The 22,002-nt window shown below is 41.1% G+C and overlaps 1 protein-coding gene across 1 annotated transcript in view; it reads left to right on the top strand.

The window, feature by feature from the left end:
* Positions 1-22,002, top strand: part of LOC133236929 (BOLA class I histocompatibility antigen, alpha chain BL3-7-like) — a 227,641-nt gene that overhangs the window by 33,763 nt on the left and 171,876 nt on the right. The window lies entirely within an intron of this gene.

Raw genomic sequence — 22,002 nt, 5'->3', positions numbered from 1 at the left:
CTTGTAACATAGCTTGTTCTGAAGTCTACTTTATCTAATATTAACATAGCTACTCCAGCTTTATTTTGATTAGAGTTTGCTAGATGGTACACTTTTTTCAATTCTTTTACTTCTGGAGATCTATATTATTATATTTAATATCTAACAATAATATAGATATTTAGAGATCTATATTACTACATTTAACATTCTATTTGGAGATAGAACATAGTTTTGTCTTTCTTATAAACCAATTTGACAAATCTTTTAGTAGGTGTGTCTAAACTATTCACATTTAATGTAACTATTAACATTATTGAACTTGGGTCCACTATTTTATTATTTCTATTTGTACCTTATTTTTTTTTTTTACTCTATTTCATTTTTATTGCCTTCTCTTATTTCTAATATTTTTAAATATTCCAAGTTAATTACCTGTTAGCTTTTGCCTATATCTATTCATAGTATTTTTGGGTGTTGGTCTCTGGGTTACAATATACAGACCTTAGAGTTAAAAAGATAAGCAGAGTTGAAAGTTTGCAACTTCAGGTAAAATGTAGAAGCCTTACAACCATATAGTTCACTTTCCCTGTAATTGTCTAATGTATTACATCTACATAATCTCTCTAACGATGTTATAATTTTTGCTTCCAACTGTCCTACATATCTTAAAGAACTTGTGAGGTGTAAAATAAGCTACTGTATTTATCCAAATGTTTACCATTTCTGTTGCCATTTCTTCTGTTCTCTTGTTATTCCTGAAGTTCCAAATGTCCCTGTGGAATTTCACATTAGCCTGAAGAACTTCCATTAGCAGTTCTTTTAGGGCAGGTTTACTGGTGATAACATTTTCTCAGTTTTCTTTCATCTGAAAATATTTATATTTTGCTTTCATTTCTGAAGGATATTTTAGTGCTGTAGAACCCTGGATTGACAGGACTTTTCACAGCACTTTCCAGATGCTTCTCCCACTGTCTGTTGACCTTTATGGCTTCTAACAAGAAATGTGCCAACATCTGAATCATCATCCTTCCCCTCATTGTGATGTTATTTTTTTCTGATTGCTTTCAAGATTTTTTTCTTCATCTTTGCTTTACAGCAGTTTGGTGATGGTGTATTTGGGGTGGTTTTTCTTTAAGTTATTCTCTTTGGCATTTGCTGAGCTTCTTGAATCTGTAAATCTGTGTCTTTTGCCATACATACTTGAGAAGTTTTCAGCTATTTTTTTTTCTGTTTTTTCCTTTACCAATTTCTTTTCCTTCTCTGGTACACTAATGACATGAATATTAGACCTTTTGATATTTCATAAGTTACTGGGTTTCTGCTTTTTAGAAAAAATTCTACTATTAAGATTCAGTAATTTTTATTGCACCTTCTTCAAGTTCATTGACTTTTTTTTTCTGTCATCTGCATGCTGCTGTTAATTTCATGCAGTGAAATTTTTATTCCAGATATTCTCTTATTTAATTCAGTGACCAGATATGGGAGGTGGTAATGAGGTGTGATTTTTCACACCTAGGTTTTAGCTTGGGTAATGGGGTAGTTGTTGGTAGCTCTTACCAAGGAATAAGAACAATGAGGAAAATAATGCAATTGGAGATGTGAATTTAAGTTGAAAGCTGCTGCTGCTGCTGCTAAGTCGCTTCAGTCGTGTCCGACTCTGTGCGACCCCATAGATGGCAGCCCACCAGGCTCCCCCATCCCTGGGATTCTCCAGGCAAGAACACTGGAGTGGGTTGCCATTTCCTTCTCCAGTGCATGAAAGTGAAAAGTGAAAGTGAAGTCGCTCAGTTGTGTCTGACTCTTCGCGACCCCGTGGACTGTAGGCTACCAGGCTCCCCCATCCATGGGATTTTCCAGGCAAGAGTACTGGAGTGGGGTGCCATCGCCTTCTCCAAGTGATAAAGTTAATGTGGTTTAAACCAGTGATTTTCAAATTATCAATTGCAATAGCTTATATCATGGCATCAATTTTGTGGGTTATAACCAGCATTTTTAAAATGGACTGCAGTTTTAAAAGTCAGTAAATGATATTGAACAAAACTTGTGTTTTAGTATGTGTGTGCATATGCATGTGCATGTGTTAATTTATTAGACGTGAATACGTTTCTAACTGTGATGTTTCCAAAAATGTTTGAAAACCATTAGTTTAAATCCATTAGTTTAAACATAATGATGTTTACAAGGCAGCATATGAATAAAAGACCTATGATTGAACCTAATGATTTCTAATAATCTAACTCTCATGTTCTCAGATGAGTTTTAAAATATAGACCTAAAGTTTTTATAATTATAATTTTTTTGGCCACACCGTGTAGGATGTGGGACCTTAGTTCCCCAATCAAGGAGCAAACCCATGCCCTCTGCAGTTGGAGTGAAAATTCTTAACCACTGGACCTAAGCCCTAAATTTTTGTAATTCCTATTCTTTACTATTGAATCATTTACAGCAAATATTTTCACTAAAGCTGATCTACTTAGAGTGAGGGAAATTCCTTAGACTTTATTGGGTATTTACTTGCCCAATATTATAATCTTCTAGAATACTCACCACTTAATAACACGTATTAGTACCCTTTAAAATGTTTACAGAAAAGCTGACTACCTGAAACTAACACCAGGTTAGCTTTGCAGGCTGGAATCTGTTCTGAATAGTGGTCTGAAAGGAACTTTGGATTTGGAGGGAAACGGTTGGGAACAGTTTGAGCATAAAAACTATTTTCTCATGAGTTCCATTTTAATGTTGAATAAATTCACAATTTCTGTTTTTACTTCGTGCCCTCTTAGAAAGTCATTCTTCATTTTGAGAAGGAACGCTCTGCAGGGTTTCAGTGTTGCTGTCATGGCCACTGCCTCTCCTCTGAGGAAACTGGAGGACAAGGTGATGTGCTCTATCTGTCTTGACTACTTGAAAGACCCTGTTACCATCGACTGTAGTCACATCTTCTGCTATCACTGCATCATTAAGGTCTGTGAATCTGCTCAGCAGCCATTATATTATTCTCTCTGCAAGACAGCCTTTAAGAAAGAGACTATCCGCCATGTGTGGCAGATGGCCAGCATAGTGAAGAATATCTGGAGGATGAAAGTAGATGAGGAGAGACAACCCAGAGAGGACCGACCACTCGCGCAGAGAGCAGAGCAGCTGTGCGGGCAGCATTTGGAGAAGGTGCATTACTACTGCAAGGATGACCAGCAGATACTGTGTGTCGTATAGGAGTCCCGGGAGCACAGGCACCACGCTGCTGTTCTGCTGGAGAAGGCTGCGCAGCCTTATCAGGTAAGAAGCTTGCTGGACCCCAGCTCTGTTCTTGGAGCCAGAAAAGTTCTATTGTACCTTCAGGATAAGGTCCAAAATTTTTTTAATAAACACTTTATTGAGGTATAATTGACACATAAAAAGCTGTCCATATATTTACTGTATGCAATTTAAGTTTGGGGATAAGTATGTCGCTACCATCAAGGCAAGAGACATATTTATCACCTCCCAAAGTTTCCTCCCACCCGATTTATTATTATTATTGTCTTACTGTGTGTGTGAGAGAGAGAACACTTAGCAAGATCTATCCTGTTAGCAAATTTTAATTGTACAACACAGCATTGTTATCTGTAAGCACTATGGTATAGAGTAGATCTTCAGAACTTACTTATCTTGCATAACTGAAACTTTTACCCTTTGACCCTCACCTCCCCTTTACACTTCCCTCCAGCTGCTGGCCACCACCATCCTACTCTGCTTCTGTCTGAGTTTTAGATTCCTCATACAAGTGAGATGATTTGGTGTTTGTCTTTTGTGCCTGGCTCATTTCACTTTACATAATGTCCTCCAGGTCCATCTGTGTTGTTGCAAATGGCAGGATTTTCTTCTTTTTTTAAGGCTGAGTAACATGCCATTGTATGTATATACCACACTGTCTTTATCCATTCATCCATTGGACATTAGGTTGTTTCCATAGCTTGGCTGTTGAGGATAATGCTGCAATAAACATGGGAGTGGAGATGTCTCTTCGATATCCTGATCTCAATTTCTTTAGATAAATACCTAGAAACAGGATTGCTGGGTCATATGGTAGTTCTATTTTTAGTTTTTTGAGAAGCATCTATCGTGTTTTCCATGGCTGTGCCAGTTTCCATTCTCATTAGTAGTGTACCAGGGTTTCCTTTTCTTCACATCTTCACCAATACTTGTTATCTTTCATTTTTTAAAATAATAGCCATTCTAATAATTGTTAAGGAGAAGGTTCAAATTCTGTAGCATGGTAAGTTCTTGGCAACATGTATTCTTCTAATTTGAATAATAAACTGGTTTGTTTTCATATCTTTTATAATAGCAAGTCTGTCCCACTGCCTTGATGTTTTAGTTTCTGAAGCATCTGATCAAGCCTCAACCAGCAGTATGGAATACCAGCGCTCTTGATAGCCGTCTTGATACTTAGCTTCAAAGTGTGTGCTTCATCTCTATTATAAAAATATTTTTGAGAAGATTGCATCTTGTATGAATTTCTTTTCAGAATTTAATCTCAGGGAAAATATTATTTTTTTCTGATGTACCAGTAGTTTTCCTTCTGTCTGCTAAAGGATTACATGAATCACTATTTCCCTTTTGTCCTTGGTTAACAGGACTCTTAAAATCAATTTAGTCATTCACTCAGTGATGTGGAGTTAGTATATATATTTTCCTTCATTATTTTGTGTTGATTTTCTTTTTTATTTCTATGTTATCAATTAATTTTAATATAAATTATCTATATTTTGGTGGAAAGAAACAGTGTAAATATAAAAACCACACTATAAGTCTTAGTAGTTGTAATGATAATAAATTTAATTTTATCTCACTTATTTTTCTCCCAGTTTTATTGAGATGTAATTGACATACAGTACAGTATAAGTTTAACATGCATTTTATCTCACTTCTGAGAAGCTACTCTAAGCCAACATAGCACTCACTCTGTTTCTTCTTCATTAACTAGGATGAAAACTATTCCAACCTAGTCATCTTATAATACTACATAAGATCAAAGACTATCTGATTTCACTCTGAAATCATTTTGCAGGTGTCTTTTCTTATTGAGGGCATTTTCATCTTCATCTTGAGATTATTCATGCTTTTTCCCCCCATAGGGTAAAATTCTAAACCATATGAAGATTCTGAAGGGAGACAGGGACAGAATTCAGAATTCTCAGTCTACAGGAGAAGATGAGATTCAGGCCCTGCTGGTACGAGAAGTTTCAAGTGAATGTTCTTTGTACCTGTGTTGGGTGGGAGAGAGAGAGAGAGAAGTGTGTGTGTGTTTGTGTGTGTGTGTATATATATATATATATATATATATATATGTTGAGGGGAGGGGGATAATGAGGGATGAGGAGAATGTGGGTGTGATAGAAGGGATTCTAGTTCTGAACTTATCCTCAGACAAACATTCTGGTGTTTTCCAGCCTCTCAGGAGAAATCCTCTTTGTCTTTCTGCCTTTACTGTAGGCAAAATTCCAGAACCACAAGCAAGACACAAGCAGCATCAGTGTTTGAGCAGGGCCATCAGTTCCTGAGAGAAAGGGAGCAGCACCTGTTGGAGTGGCTGGAGGGAACGGAGCAACAGCTCATTGAAGGGAGGAACAGCCATGTCACCAAGGGCTCTGAGGAGGTCATCCGGCTGGAGACCTGATTTCTGAGTTAGAGAAGAAGGCTCGGCAGCAAGCACTTGAACTTTTGCAGGTGAGGGACCAGTTAAATTGGACCTCTTGCTTCAGGCTGCAGTCTGGCCCCTCCATTAGCATTATATTTGGACCAGGAGTCAGGAGAGACAAGGTTTTGTTCTCATTTATTGAGTTCTTGACAGGTTAACTAGCAAACCAATAGGTTGTAAGTCCCAAATCACAGTGGGCAGGAGACAGCAATATGCACAGATGTTACACTGAGATAGTGAGATCTGTCAGTCAATTCAGTGCAGTCTCTTAGTCTTGTCGGACTCTTTGCAACACCATGGACTGCAGCACACCAGGCTTCCCTGTCCATCGCCAACTCCTGGAGCTTGTTCAAACTCATGTCCATTGAGTTGGTCATGCCATCCAATCATCTCCTCCTCTGTCGTCCCCTTCTCCTCCTGCCCTCATTCTTTCCCAGCTTCAGGGTCTTTTACAATGAGTTGGTTCTTTGCATCAGGTGCCCAGAGTATTAGAGCTTCAGCATCAGTCCTTCCAATGAATATTCAGGACTGATTTCCTTTAGAATTAACTGGTTTAATCTCCTTGCAGTCCAAGGGACTCTCAAGAGTCTTCTCTAACATCGCAGTTCAAAGCATCAATTCTTCAATGCTCTGCTTTCTTTATGGTCCAACTCTCACATCCAAACATGCACATTTATAATTATAAGAAATAATTGAGTGTTAAATCTTATGATCAGACTGGAAGCCACAGGAATTCTGGAAAAGGCTAGTCAGGGAAGGCTTCATGGATGAAGCAGCTCTTAATGGTAGCCTTGAGGAAAGTGTAAAGATTTGTGTTCGCAGGAAAGAGGAGTTGAACATTCCATTTGTGGAGGTGCATTGGTTAAAATGAAACACATGAATGTGATGATAAACTTAATGAGTGTGATAATAAAAAGGTGGGTGTAGGTGCAGCATGCATGTCAGTCCTGTCCAACTCTTTGCAACCCCATGGACTGTAGCCCACAGGCTCCTCTGTCCATGGGATTTTCCAGGTAGGAATACTGGAGTGGGTTAGCCATTTCTTCCTCCAGGGGATCTTTTTGACCCAGGGATTGAACCTGAGTCTCTTGTGGCTCTTGCACTGACAGGAGGATTCTTTACCACTGAGCCACCTGGGAAGCCCGCAGGTGCTGAGGAAGAGCGTTTGGAAGATAGGAAGGTACATCGAGTGAAAGGGGCTACCTTTCTGGAGGAGTCAGCTTAAGTGAGGAAGAAGTTAAAGGGAAGATGGGCTAGGTAAGATGGGGCCAGCTGAGTAGAGGCCTTCGAAGGCATTCTGAGATTTCAGTCTTAATCTGATAGACAGTAAGAGTCTTACCAGATTAAGGGAGTTTTCCTGGAGACGATATTCTAGACTCAAATGGAGGAAAGGAAGGGGAAACGTGTCCCCATAAACCACAGCGGAGAATAGCACAGGTCGAAGCCCACCAGAAAATTCTCTGTACAGTCCTATCCTGTACCCATTCCCGGCGAGCTCATCGTAAGGAACGGAGGCAGCTCCTGGGAACCTTATTTCCATGACAGTCTGTCTTCTCTTCCTTTCTAGGACCCAAGTGACATAACAAGCAGGTAAGTTCTGTTGCTTTATATTTTTAGCCACTTAGGTGTTCCTGTGTTTTTTCTGTCACCATAACTTATAGAAATTTGGCAAGGGCTGAAAGGGGTTATTTGGAAGAAGAGAGGTTCTTCTAGAAAGTTTAATATGAAAAATATTCCATAGAACGTCCTAGAAAAATTATTTTCTTGGAACTTAGCATGGTAAGAGGATAGGGAGAGTTGAAATGGGAGGAGATTGTGACAGAGTATTTGAAAAAATTTAAAATACACATTTGTTTCTAAGACCCAGTGTCCTTTCATTCTTTTTATTCCTATTTGGTTCCCAGCCACCTCTCCTCCTGCACTCCCTCACATTTTGTAGAGCACATTTCTTCATCAGATTGCCCTCCATGCTTGTTAGTGATGGTTTCCTGCTCTCTGCTGGATCATAAGAAGAAGACACTTATATGAGTCACAGGGATAATGGTTTCTTTGGCAGTGGTTCTTAGCCAGTGTGTTAGGCATTAAACACTGACAGTTTTCAACAACCATACCCATAACGATATGCAGAAGCTTTGAACAGAGATAAAAGCCAAGTATTTTGAGAATACACAGTTCATCCCAGAGACACCAGGACTGTTGGCATAATCTGAGCATTTACCATGGACCAGTTACCAGGTGGGGAAAGGAGACAGGATGCCAGATTCTGGCTGGGGAGACCAGACAGAGACTGTCGGAGATGAGTGATTATATAAGACATGAGGGTGATACAGAATGTGTAAGACTTCTTGCTCTAGAGTATTTTGTCTGATATCAGTAATTATTCTAGTTTTCTTTTGATTAGTGTTTTCATACTATTAAACTTTTTATTCTTTAACTCTCAACCTACCTGGGCTGTTATTTTTATGTATCTCTTATAAGCAACATAAAATTTTGTTTTCTTTTAAAAGAAATTCATCTGACACATTTTAATTGGAATATTTAGTATTTATAGCTCCTGGAAAACCACCACTTTCATTTATAACTTAAAAAGTATTTGCAGTGTTTGACAAATAATATCCTTACATTTTATTGTTTATATCTGAATATGTTTTGTTTATATCTATTTTTGCCTTTTCTACTTGCCTTTCTCTTTTTTCTATTTTTAATATTTTATACTTTTGTGTGTATATATTTAAGAGGCTTGTTTTTGTCATATGCTATAATTTCTAGTCCATAGTATTTTTTATTGTTTTCTAGATATTTTAAAATTTTAAATTTCATTTGCTATTTAATATAAGATTTGTTTAAAAAAGAGGACATCTGTCAATGGTGCTGTGTTTGTTTTTTTTTTCTAACAGCTTTATGTTTCATAGTTTTTTTACATTTTGTGATCAGACATTTTGTGATCAGCCATTTCTAGTATTTTGGACTTTATCGAGGCTTTCTGTATTGTGTGTTTTAAATTTTTGGACAGTTCTATGCACTTAAAAATAAGGTACATTCTTTGTGTTCTTGGAATAGGATTGATATATCTCCATGAGGTTTTCCTTAGTAATTTTGTTATTTAAATATTTTGTTTTGATACTTAAGAGGGCCCGGATAGCTCAGTCAGTAGGTCGAACACCAGACTTTTAATCTGTTTAAGTCCCTATTCAGGCATAGCTCTAGGTTTTGGGGCTTCTCTGGTGACTCGGTGGTAAAAAAAAATCTCCTGCAGGTTGAGCCCTGGGTTGGGAAGATGCCCTGGAAAAGGGAATGGCAACCCACTCCAGTATTCTTGCCTGGAGAATCCCATGGACAGAGGAGCCTGGCAGGTTGCAGTCCATGGGGTCTTGATAGTCAGACACGACTTAGCAACTAAACCACCATAAATGACATGTTGGTGGATCGAGAATCCTTGGATCATGGCCCTTTCTTCAGATCTCTATATTCTTCTCTCTGACTCTGATGTCGAAACCAGCCACTTGGAAAAGCAGCTTTTACTATCTGCCTCTTTGGTCCATTATTGGTATTTGTTCGCATGCATATACTCTGACAGTGGGAAACCATGCCTTTCTCTCAGGAGTAATTACTGTGACTTCATTATCTCTAGATACCCCTGGAAGAAGTTCTGGATTGAAAAGCCTATCAGTCTGCAATCAGAAAACAGACGGAAGAATTTTCAGATAAACTTCTTTGTTTAGAGAAAGGACTCAGAGGATTCCATGGTAAAGGAAGGAGTTCTGAGCCTAGAAAACCTTCTTTCTTTCTCTGTAATGTTTCTTTAAGTTTTGATCATGGCTGCACCTTCTCAGAGTTCCTGCATGTCATTCACACCAGGCAGGGACACTGGGGAGGAAATCTAAGTCCAAACCGTGGAGGCTTCCATGTGATAGTCTAAGACTGTTCCATAATATAGAATCATAGTTAATAGTTCTCGGAGTTGGTAGAAATATATTTCATATCTAACATTGGGAGGCTATGAAAAACAGTATGGCATTTCCACAAAATTTTAAACACATAATTACCATATGATCTAGCATTCCCACTTCCCAAAGAATTAAAAGCAGGCCCTCAAAGAGATATTTGCACTCTCGTGTTCATAGCAACATTATTCACAATGGACAGGAAGCAGAAGCAACCCAAATGTTCATCACTGGATGAATGGAGAAATGGAATGTGGCATATGCAGACAATTGAATACTATCCAGCCTAAAAAGGAAGGAAACTGTGACACATACTCTAACATGAATGAACCTCGAGGACAAAATGCTAAGTGAAATGAGCCAGTCACAAAGAGACAAGTACTGTGTGCTTCCATGTATATGAGGTCTCTGAAGTAGTCAAATCCATAGGAACATAAAGTAGATTTACGAGTATAGAGTTTAAATTTTAAAAAATGCAAAAGTTCTGGAAACTGGTTGCACAACAATTTAGATATACTTAACATTAATGAACTATACACTTAAAAATTGGTAAAGACAGTAACTGTTACGTGTTTTAACCACAATTGAAAATAAAGAATAGTGAGAAAATGACTCTAAAGACATGTCTTTGAGAGTGGAGAGAAATAGTGTGGTTTAGGACTAGAAGTTTAGGACTCAGTTTAAAAACAGGTAGTATGCCCAAAGGTGCTCTTTAATGAAGCACCAGGTGGGTTCAGCACGTGTTGCCGTGGATATTCACATGAACCTGTTTAGACTGGACAGCTGTGGGTGTCTCCTGAATTAATTCCTCTGTTTCACTTGAACTTTCATGATCCCCTGTTAACTGTTGAAGTTATATGTGATACCATAAGAAAGTTTGACCGAGAAGCTGTGGTGCCAGAGCTGCTTCCTGTCAAGAATTCCCTGGTGGGCCAGTGGGTAGGACTCAGTGCTTTCACTGCCGTTGGCCTGGGTTCAATCCCTGGTCTTCCCGAAAGCCGAGCAGTGTGGCTAAAGAAAAAAAAAAAAAAGAAAGAATTGCTCACTGTCCTTTTGTTCTTTTACTCTAGGAAAATTGATGAGGGATCTGGAACATAAGACAAGTGAGTATCTGGAGGGGATAGTGGCTGAAGTTTGCAAATTACCATTTTCCTGTGAAGCTCTTATTACTTATGGGTCAGCCCGTTTGTTTTAAAGAGGAAGGTCTTCATGTGACTAATGTATCCAAATTCTTTATCCTGAGTTCAGAGCCATAAACCTTTCCCCAGATTTGCTCAGCTGGAGAAGGAAATGGCAACCCACTCCAGTGTTCTTGCCTGGAGAATCCCAGGGACGGGGAGCCTGGGTGGGCTGCCGTCTATGGGCTCGCACAGAGTCGGACACGACTGAAGTGACTTAGCAGCAGCAGCAGCAGCAGTGATCCCAGTTCTTATCTTTTTTTCCTCTCCAGTCTCATCGCACTGCCTTGAATTTTTTGTGTTCTTTAAACTCTCTAGATATGGTTGCTAATAGTCTGAACACAAGGTCAAAAGCAGTCTTTGTCCTGGTCCCCTGAGGAGTCTCCCACCATTGTCATGAAGGCCCCAGAATCTATGGGACAAATCTCATTTGTATCTTTTGTGAGGCCACACCTTTGTCTCCTTGTCCCCACAGTGAGGATCATCCTGAATTCCCAGAGAGCCAATGGCTACCTCTCAGTGTCTCCAAATGGGAAAAGTATGATGTTCACTGGCTTGTGGCTGAAAAAATGCCAGCATGGTCAGCAATTTGATCTGGAGCCTGGGGTGCTGGGCAGTAAGGGCTTCACGTGGGGCAAAGTGTACTGGGAAGTGAAAGTGGACAGGATCTGGTGGGAAGCAGAGGAGGAAGAAGACGCAAGGAGATACGGGGCTGGATGCAGAGGCGTGTTTGGCAGTAACGATCTTGGTGGATTTATAAGCATCACTGATGGGTATCATTCTCCTGGATATAGAGAGGAGAATGAGGAGTTGGAGGAGGAATGTTCTCAGGAAAATGGAATATGGCCAAAATTCTGCCTGGTGGGGGTGGTAAGAGAGTCAGTGGTGAGAAGGGGATTTTTCAACTTCACCCCTGAGGAGGGATCTGGACTCCGCAGCTGTCCTCAGCTGGGGTGTCTATATGCACCAGCCCTGAGCCCTTTCAGATCCTGTCCTACTGCCCCGGGCAGATTGGAGTTGCTCTGGATCATGGTGGTGGGAAGGTAACCTTTACCAATGCCAGAACTCAAGAGTTCATCTATGAATTCTCATCTACCTTCACTGGGAGAATTTTCCCTTTCCTGTGGCTTAACTACATGAGATCCAGACTTTCGCTGAGACCCTGAGAGAAGACCTCCTGGCACAGCCCCAGGTTTTTTCATTTACCCTTTGTTCCTTTTCATCATTCCCAGCTCTCTGCCTCAGCTGGATGGTCCTGCTGCATTTCTGAAAGCACTCAGATGACTGGAGCTTTATGGCAGTCATGAGTCTCTTGTCCTCGCTGCTTTGTCTCTAAAATGGGGATGGTAATAGTTGATCTTTTTTCTCTAAGGGGAATGATTGGAATGTCTTTAATGTACTTATTAAAATGTGTGTTAACTAATTTATATCTCCTGTTGCCTTTAATTTGGTTCTTCACCCGCCACTGAGACAAATGTATGAGAATGAGTGACTATATTACAGAATCTCAGCTCCTGCTACAAATAGTAATTGATGACAACATCCATATTGGTTTCTGAAGCACCTTTTCTGTCCCATAATTTCTCCTTTCATCCTTCTAAGCAGTTGTTGTTGTTCCGTCGCTCAGTCGTGTCTGACACTTTGCAACTCCATGGACTGCAGCACGCCATGCCTCGCTGTCCTTCACCATGTCCCGGAGTTTGCTCAAACTCATATCCATTGAGTCAATGATGCCATCCAACCATCTTATTCTCTGTCACCCCTTTCTCCTTCTGCCCTCAATCTTTCGCAGCATCAAGGTCTTTTCCAAATCTTCTAAGCAGCTGAGGAAACAGTAAATATTTGGCAGTTCATATCTGTTTAACCTTTGATACACTATGAGATTTGAGATATCTGGCATAAGAATTCCTTTATTTATCTGCCATGTTCTGATAATTTTTGCAATGGGAGGGCGAGAGGGGAAGCCATGTAGGGTTCAGGTGTATATGAGTTTTTGGAAGTCACTTGGTTCTGAAGTCATGTCTAATGTCAGCTGTGTTTTGAGATGGTAGAAATAGATATGTAGCTTAATGTTAAATTAGTAATCTTACATATAAGTAGCAGAAAACAAATTGGCTAATTTTAGAAAAAGGAATATTAACTTTTAAAAAAGGGAAATTAATTAAATATCACAAGCATGTAGAGTGCAAAGAGGGAGGGATATGTGTGCCTGCCTGCATGCAAATTCTGGAGGCACGTCCATGTGACCCCCAGAGAGGTGGGAGCTGCAGTGAGAGAGGGAGGAGGTGGAGGAGTCAGCAGGGCTTGAGAGGATTGTTGAATTGTCAGGATATAAACAGAATACATCATGCATGAGTCCAAGCTATTCAAATGTGGATATAATCTGGTGGGGAACAGAAGAGGAAGAAGTAAGAACACTTACTTATGGAGCCAGAGGCGTGTTTGGCAATAGCTATCTTGGTGGATTCATAGACTCAACTGATGGGTCAAGTTTTCCTGGATACAGAGATGAGAATGAAGAGTTGAGGAAGGAATGGGTTCAGGAAATTAGTGGTCAGAACAGGCCCTAGTTCTTCATGTAATTAACCCCTAAATCAAAATCTGCCATAAGCACACCAAAGTATAGGATGCCTGCCTGTGCCCAGCAACAAAAAAGCAAAATGTGTTTTCGGCTTCTGTAATAAGACATGGTCTCATCAAGACGCATGTAATCCAGCATTCTCAAGGCATGGGAGCAGAGGCTAGTTGCCAAAGAACTTCCCATACTTAAACTCCTGGGTTCAAAATGTGGGGAAATTTGCTCTGATAGCTCAGTTGTTTAGAAATGTTTCTCTAGACAGCAAAAGAGACACAGATGTAAAGAACAGACTTTTGGACTCTGTGGGAGAAGGCGAGGGTGAGATAATTTGAGAGAATAGCATTGAAACATGTATATTATATATGTGAAATAGATCACCTGTCCAGGTTTGATGCATGAGGCAGGGTGCTCAGGGCTGGTGCACTGGGATGACCCTGAGAGATGGGATGGGGAGGGAGGTGGGAGGGAGGGTCTGGATGGGGAACACATGTACACACATGGCTGATTCATGTCAATGTACGGAAAAAACCACCACAATATTGTAAAGTAATTAGCCTCCAATTAAAAGAAAAAAAAAAAACACATTTTTTTCTGATTGTAAACTGAATATAAATTCACTATAAAAATGAAGAGATTTTTTTTTAATCCCAAAGTCTTTTTGTCAACAAAACATTTTCTCTATTAACATTTTGGTATATTTCTAACCTTTTCTGGTGTAAAAATTTGCATATTTCTTATTTTACAAAACTGAAACTGCATTATATGTAATCTCATAGTGTATACTTTTAACATCATATCTGACCATCTGCCCACATCATTAAATATTTCTGAAGATAAAAAAAAAAAATGTTTTGCTGAAGGACTTCTCCAGTGGTACAGTGGATAAGAATCCCCTTGTATTCAGGTTCAACCCAGGTACATAGATTCAACGCTGGTTGGGGAAGATTCCAAGTACCTCAGAGCAACTGATCCCATGTGCTATAACTACTGAAGCCCCTGGGCCCAGAGCCTGTGCTCTGCAACAGGAGAAGCCATGGCAGTGGGAAGCCTGTGCGCTGCAGCTAGAAAGGAGCCACCCCCCCACCGCCCCTGCCTCTGCTCTCTGCAAGTAGAGAAAGCCCATGAGCTGCAGCGAAGACCCAGTGCAATCAAAGATAAAAATTAATAATTTAAAAAAATGTCAAAATCTTTCTCACTGAGGAGAGACAGCTTTCCCAGACTACAGCCCAGACAGAAGCAAGCCTCTGATATGCAAACTAACCAACCCAGACATCCACTGCACCCACCCTCCCTACCCCCCACCACCCTCCCTACCCCCCACCACCCTCCCCCATCTGGCCTTTGTAGCCTAAGAGGCAATATTCCTCTGCCTTAATAATCCCAGGGCCAGGTACCAGACAACCAAAGACCATTACTATAACCCAAAGCCTACTGATACTTGTTCACACCAGCCAATCCTAATCTGTTTTCCCTGCCCTACACCTTGACTTTCCCAAGGAGACCTATTAAAGGTCTAGCCTTTATTTAGCTTTCATCTTTGCCAAGCTGACAGATTTTAATTTTTATTTCCATTTCCCTTTCACATTCCCATTTTTCCCATTTATCAATAATGAATTTATTAGGTATTTACATTTCTTCTTTTCCAAATTGTTTTCTGCTGCTGCTAACTCACTTCAGTCGTGTCCAACTCTGTGAGACCCCATAGACAGCAGCCCACCAGGCTTCTCCATCCATGGGATTTTCCAGGCAAGAGTACTGGAGTGGGGTGCCATTGCCTTCTCTGCCAAATTGTTTTCTATAGTCTTTATTTTCCACATTCGATGTAGGAATTTTAAAATATTGAATTTAAGGAAGAAAAATCAGCCTCTTGACCCCAGGGAACAGGTGTGACACTCACAGCTAGACCTCAGAGTTACTTGAAGCTGGCCCGGTGCTCACAGCTAGGCCATGTTGTTCTCTTTGGAATAAATCATTTATAAAATAGAAACATCAAATAAGGATACACTGAAATCATAATAAAGTGAAACAAAACAAGATAAGACTATACATAATTTCATTTAAGCACAGAGAAACAGGGCACTGTGCAATTCAGAAAGTACTGAACATCTCCCTATCCTGGGTAACAGGACCGATGGTTGCAAATGCTCCTTTATCCTTGCTCTAGTCTGCCCTCCTTATGGATGTGATTGATTGGGACACCCAATCATGTAACTGACCATGCTTCCTGGCAACACTCAGTTTGGAGTAAACCCCTCTTTTCTCCAACCAAAGCCCAAATCCCACAATAACACATTCTTTCTTATCCCCTCACTCTAAGATGCCCTGTGGTTCCCCACAGTATACATTCTCCCTTGCTGTATCAAGTAGTGAGAGAGTCATTTCCTAGGCAGGTTGATAGGGAGTCTAGGGGTCCCCAAGGAGAGAGGGGTCTGGAATTCTCAAGGAGGAAGAAAAGACAAACTTTTTTTCTTTCTCTACATTCCTTAGGATTATATAACAATAATGTATCCTGCCTAAGAACCGTCTCTGGATTAAACCTTCTGTTATCTTAAAATGTAAATTATGGGAGTAGACCTAGGTCTTTACAAGGATGTATCCTTCCTGAGGACAGTGTTATCTTAAAATGTAAATTATGGGAGTAGGTCTGATGAGGTTTTTACAACCCCCAGACATTCTTTGGATTATATAACTTCATTGGTAACACTAGCAAGCGGGTACTCTCTCTGCCCCCTTCTGATGCCTATGTCAGAAGCTTTCTCTATCTCCTTTATACTTTAATAAATCTTTATTACACAAAAGCTCTGAGTGATCAAGCCCCGTCTCTGACCCCGGATTGAATTCTTCTCCTCCGGGAGCCAAGAATCCCGGTGTCTTCGCGTGATTCAACAACCTTTCAGTAGTAAACACAATGTGTTCAACTAGGTGTGTTCCTGGTGGTCTTTAGCTGGAAAATATCGACACATGCTAATATTTTGTCTATCAGATTTTTTCAGTTCAGTCACTCAGTCATGTCCAACTCTTTGTGACCCCACGAATCGCAGCACAGCAGGCTTCCCTGTCCATCACCAACTCCCGGAGTCCACCCAAACTCATGTCCATCGAGTCGGTGATGCCATCCAGCCATCTCATCCTCTGCCGTCCCCTTTTTCTCTTGCCCCCAATCCCTCCCAACATCAGAGTCCTTTCCAGTGAGTCAGCTCTTCACATGAGGTGGCCAAAGTACTGGAGTTTCAGCTTCAACATCAGTCCTTCCAATGAACACCCAGGACTGATCTCCTTTAGGATGGACTGGTTGGATCTCCTTGCAGTCCAAGGGACTCTCAAGAGTCTTTCCCAACACCACAGTTCAAAAGCATCAATTCTTCAGCACTCAGCTTTCTTCACAGTCCAACTCTCACATCCATACATGACCACTGGAAAAACCATAGCCTCGACTAGACAGATCTTTGTTGGCAAAGTAATGTCACTGCTTTTCAATATGCTATCTAGGTTGGTCATAACTTTCCTTCCAAGGAATAAGCATCTTTTAATTTCATGGCTGCAGTCACCATCTGCAGTGATTTTGGAGCCCCCAAAAATAAAGTCTGACACTGTTTCCACTGTTTCCCCATCTATTTGCCATGAAGTGAAGGGACCAGATGCCATGATCTTAGTTTTCTGAATGTTGAGCTTTAATCCAACTTTTCACTCTCCTCTTTCACTTTTCATCAAGAGGCTTTTTAGTTCCTCTTTGTTTTCTGCCATAAGGTGGTGTCATCTGCATATCTGAGGTTATTGATATTTCTCCCAGCAACCTTGATTGCAGCTTGTGCTTCCTCCAGCCCAGCGTTTCTCATGATGTACTCTGCATAGAAGTTAAATAAGCAGGGTGACAATATACAGCCTTGACGTACACCTTTTCCTATTTGGAACTAGTCTGTTGTTCTAATCCAGTTCTAAGTGTCACTTCTTGACTTACATATAGGTTTCTCAAGAGGCAGGTCAGGTGGTCTGGTATTCCCATCTCTTTTTCCTTTAACCTGATCCAGGATCCTATCAAAGACACATTTTAAGTCTGGGAATCATGTCTCCTTCAGGCTCCTCTGGCTGTGACAGTCACACAAGACTTCTCTTGTTTTTGATGACTTTGATGTTTTGTGGAGTACTGCTCAGAAACATAGTAGAACATCTTTCTATTTGACTGGGGCAAAGGGTTTTGGGGAAGAGGACCACAGAGATGAGTGACATTCTCCAGTTCACCGAGGGTATACACTGTCCACTCGAATATCACTAGTAAGTTCACCTCATCACCTAGTTAAGGTAGCATGTCCCAGGTTTCTCCTTGTAAACTTCTATTTTTACTTCCCTACTTTCCACACTATAGTCTTTAGAAGGAAGTTCCATGCACATGCCACACTTAAGGGGTGCTCTTCTATCAACAAGTGTTGTAAGTGTTTGTGCAAAAATAAGTTTTCAAATGAGTTGAACAAGTACTAGATTGATGGATAGACTGGATGGAGAGTCTCTGTGTAGCTTCGTAAGAAACTGCTGACTAGTTTCCAGCAGCTGCACTGCTTCCTATTCCTGCCCCAGTGAGCAAGGGTTTCTGCTGCACCATGTCCTGGTCAGCACTTGGCATCACCTGTTCTTAGATTCTAGATATTCTATTAGGCGTAATGATACATTACTGTCATTTTTTAATTTACATTTCTTAAAAACATAAGATGTTTAGCATCTTTTCATATGCATTTCCATTGTTATGTCTTTCTGAAGAGGTATTTATCTGTTCAGACTTTATTTTTAAAAGGTTACTAGTTATTGTTTGTTGAAATTAAGAGTTCTGTGTGTATTTTAAAACAAGTCCTTTATCAGATATGTGAATTTGCAATAAGTTCTCCCAGGCTGTGTCTGAGCTCTTTTACTGATATAACAATATTCATTAATGAACAGATCGACTTTTCTGGGAAGAAAAAATAAGAAATTTCTAACTGCAATCATTTCTGAGTAGAGGAGGTGGGTGAATGGGGAATGAAGGGAAGAACATGAATTATTTATTTTTGTATATTCCTAAGTATCTTTTCAATTCTCTTGCATGTTGGTAAATACGGAGAAGGCAGTGGCACCCCACTCCAGTACTCTTGCCTGGCAAATCCCATGAATGGAGCGGCCTGGTAGGCTGCAGTCCATGAGGTCGAGAAGAGTCGGACACGACTGAGCGACTTCACTTTCACTTTTCACTTTCCTGCATTGGAGAAGGAAATGGCAACCCACTCCAGTGTTCTTGCCTGGAGAATCCCAGGGATGGGCTAGCCTGGTGGGCTGCCGTCTACGGGGTCACACAGAGTCGGACATGACTGAAGAGCGACTTAGCAGCAGCAGCTGGTAAATAATGCTTTCAAAAATTACAGGGGATTAAAAATCCCTTCAGAGAAGGCAATGGGAACCCACTCCAGCACTCTTGCCTGGAAAATCCCATGGACAGAGGAGCCTGGTAGGCTGCAGTCCATGGGGTCACGAAGAGTCGGACATGACTGAGCGACTTCACTTTCACTTTTCACTTTCATGCATTGGAGAAGGAAATGGCAACCCAATCCAGTGTTCTTGCCTGGAGAATCCCAGGGACGGGGGAGCCTGGTGGGCTGCCGTCTATGGGGTCGCACAGAATTGGACATGACTGAAGTGATTTAGCAGCAGCAGCAGCAGCAAAAATCTCTTACATTTGTAAACATTTGACAGACCACCTTCAACTCATACATTAGGATGTACATTCTGATCCTCTGGCTGGGCTGGTGCTCACCACACGGCTGTGTTATTCTCTTGTTGGACATAGGTCATCTCACAGAAGACCAACATCAGACAAGGACATCGAGTGCGTGACACAGAGAGACAAAACAAGACCAAGACATCATTCTAAGCACAGACCAAAGAAGTGGCACTGTGCCCCTCACCATGTACCAAACCTCTCCCTGTGCTAATACCAGTGACCGCTATTTCTTTCCAGTCACATCTGTATCCTCGCTCTAGTCTGCCCTCCCTACAGGGAAGACTCACTGAGATGCCCAGTCATAGAAATACCCCCACTTCCTAACAACACCCAATCAAAGTGAGCCAGTCTTGCATCTGAAAGTTAAAGTCACTCAGTTGAGTCTGACTCTTTGCAGCCCCACGGACTACATGGTGCATGAAATTCTCCAGTCCAGAATACTGGAGTGGGTAGCCTTTCCCTTCTCCAGGGGATCTTCCCAATCCAGGGATCAAACCCATGTTTCCCATATTGCAGGTGGATTCTTTACCAGCTGAGCCACAAGGGAAGCCCAAGAATACCAGAATGGGTAGCCTATCCCTTCTCCAGTGGATTTTCCCAACCCAAGAATTGAACCGGGTTCTCCCACATTGCAGGTGGATTCTTTACCAACTGAGATATCAGGGAAGCACAGTCTTGCACAGATGCCCCTCAAACTTACCCAGCCAAAGTCCATATCCTGTATGTTAGCAGTCCTCAGCATTTTTGGCACAGGAATTGATTTCATGGAAGACAATTTTTCCACAGACCAGGGGAGGGGGAAGTAGTTTCAGGATGATTCAAGCACATTGCATTTATTGTACACTTTATTTCTAATCTAATGTTGGCACTGATCTGACAGGAGATACCGGGCCAAGCCCAGAGCTTGGGGACCCCCTGCTCTATATGTTCTAACACATCACAAGAGACGCCATGGTCCCTGATGCTCTGTGATTCCCTTGCTGCATCCAGAATAAATCCAACTTGATGGCCCACAGCTTTGTTCCTGGTGGTCTTTGACTGAAGAACACTGAGACATGTTACCTGTTTGCCAAAAATTTTGTGTGTCTTTCCATCGGAATAGGGGCATATGTTTGTATCTTGTGAGTGTCTGCTTGACATAGGGAAGATTTATGTGTTTTGATGGCTTTTCATCTTTGGGTCATAAAATGCTTCATTCCACAAGAGTAAAAACTTCATGTATATTTTTGTCTTGGAGAGAGGGGTCCAAGGGTGAAGGGAAACAGAACTGATTGAATTCAAAGAGAAAATATAGCAGGAGTAGTAAGTAAAAAGTAATAAGGTGGTGGATTCTAATGTTACATCTTCCGCTTCATAACTTTACAAGTATGTACAAGCTCTATCAAGTATTAATATCTGTTGTGTTCAGTTGATAACTTCTGTGTGTCCTTATGTTTACCAGGTTAAGGAAAACACCAAGAGACCAAGGATTATACCCATTTCTCATTATTGGACAACTAGCAGTGATGGGCAGTTTTGAACACTTACGACCTTAAGGTGATAAACCATGGTTTGGCTAATGTCTGAACACTCTGTTAAAATACACATTAAAGAAACTTTCAGACCATGCTTTATTTTAAAGACATATCTAAGACCTGCACAGACAAATCCATGACTTCAATATTAATATTATTTTAGTATGCATCAACCTATGAGTCACACAGTATCTTTTAGGGAAAGAGATGGGAAATTAATTAACAACATTCTAGATATGCATTGACCAATATGCTACCTAATAGCCACATATTACTATTTAAATTAAAATAAATAAAAGTGCTCAGCACAACAGACACTTTAAGGTGCTAAGGAGTCTCATGTAGCTACTGGCTACCTAACTGGACCGCACAGCCATAGAACAATTCTTTCACCACAGAATGTTCTCTTGGAATGGACTGCTCTTTGTGATTAGTGGGCCTCAAGTCAGGTGCATTAGACCACATGAGATGCTGCTGCTGCTGCTGCTAAGTCGCTTCAATCGTGTCTGACTCTGTGCCATTCCATTGATGGCAGCCCACCAGGCTCCCCCGTCCCTGGGATTCTCCAGGCAAGAACACTGGAGTGGGTTGCCATTTCCTTCTCCAATGCATGAAAGTGAAAAGTGAAAGTGAAGTCGCTCAGTCATGTCCAACTCTTTGCGACCGCATGGACTTCAGCCTACCAGGCTCCTCTGCCCATGGGATTTTCCAGGCAAGAGTACTGGAGCGGGGTGCCATTGAGGTACTCTGCATATAAGTTAAATAATCAGGGTGACAACATACAGCCTTGACGTACTCCTTTCCCGATTTGGAACCAGTCTGTTTTTCCGTGTCCTGTTCTAACTGTTGCTTCTTTACCTGCATACAGATTTCTCAGGAGGCAGGTCAGATGGTCTGGTATTCCCATCTCTTGAAGAATTTTTCACAGTTTGTTGTGATCCATACAGACAGGCTTTGGCATAGTCAATAAAGCAGAAGTAGATGTTTTCTCTTTTGCTTTTTTGATGATCCAGGTGATGTTGGCACTTTGATCTCTGGCTCCTCTGGCTTTTCTAAATCCAGCTTGAACGTCTGAAAGTTCACTGTTCACGTACTGTTGAAGCCTGGTTTGGAGAATTTTGAGCATTACTTTGTTAGCATGTGAGATGAGTGCAATTAGTTGGTAGTTTGAACATTCTACCTAGCAGGAGGGGAGGGATCGGGGCAAAGTCCCAGGTCCCTGGTGGGCGAGCCGCTCAGGATCTCAGGGTCAAGGGCTGTGTCTGGGGCTGGGACGCTCCGTGTTGGGGATTCCCCTTCTCCCCGAGTTTCACTTTCTCTCTCACAACCTGTGTCGCGCCCTCCTGCCTAGACACTCATGATGCGGCCCCAGTTCTCACTGCC

This window comes from Bos javanicus, chromosome 23 (assembly GCF_032452875.1).
Source record: "Bos javanicus breed banteng chromosome 23, ARS-OSU_banteng_1.0, whole genome shotgun sequence".
In the NCBI taxonomy this organism is placed as follows: domain Eukaryota; kingdom Metazoa; phylum Chordata; class Mammalia; order Artiodactyla; family Bovidae; genus Bos; species Bos javanicus.
This window is presented reverse-complemented; position numbering and strand designations above follow the sequence as displayed.